The sequence below is a fragment of the Penaeus monodon genome, chromosome 28 (assembly GCF_015228065.2).
Source record: "Penaeus monodon isolate SGIC_2016 chromosome 28, NSTDA_Pmon_1, whole genome shotgun sequence".
NCBI lineage: Eukaryota > Metazoa > Arthropoda > Malacostraca > Decapoda > Penaeidae > Penaeus > Penaeus monodon.
In genome coordinates this window covers 14,136,330-14,136,842 of record NC_051413.1, presented here as the reverse complement: position 1 = coordinate 14,136,842, position 513 = coordinate 14,136,330, and positions in this window count along the sequence as shown.

Below are 513 nucleotides of genomic sequence, written 5' to 3'. Positions count from 1 at the left end.
ATAAATGGCGTGATGATATCGAATAGAGATTAGATTTCCTTGCATTTGGGATGTAAAGTTTGATAATACTAGAGACGGTTTACGATGAAATTACTCGAGCCTGTGGTACAAATTGTTAGATTCTTGCTTGATCCACCTCGACCATTAGAATAAATGCCACCGTATTGATAGCTGCTATGTGAATGGAATCTACTAATTCTAAATATAATTCAACAGAAAATCTAAAAATTCGAATAAAACTGGCTCCAGCTGAAATTTATCTGAGATTGCGAATAGAAGTCCGCATTTGGATGATGTAAATAGTTTCACTATCTAGTGTAATAAAAAGCCGGGTTTAATGTTAGTTGGTTGATGATTGCCACCGAACATTCTTAGCCTTACAAATGCAACCTAGCTCCGTAAAATTCATTAAGAATGATACATGCGATGCTTCATCAAAGAGTCAAGTTGAAAATCGCAACCAACCCTCCTTCCCCAAGATAGATGAGAAGAGGAAGCCACATTGTGGAGAAA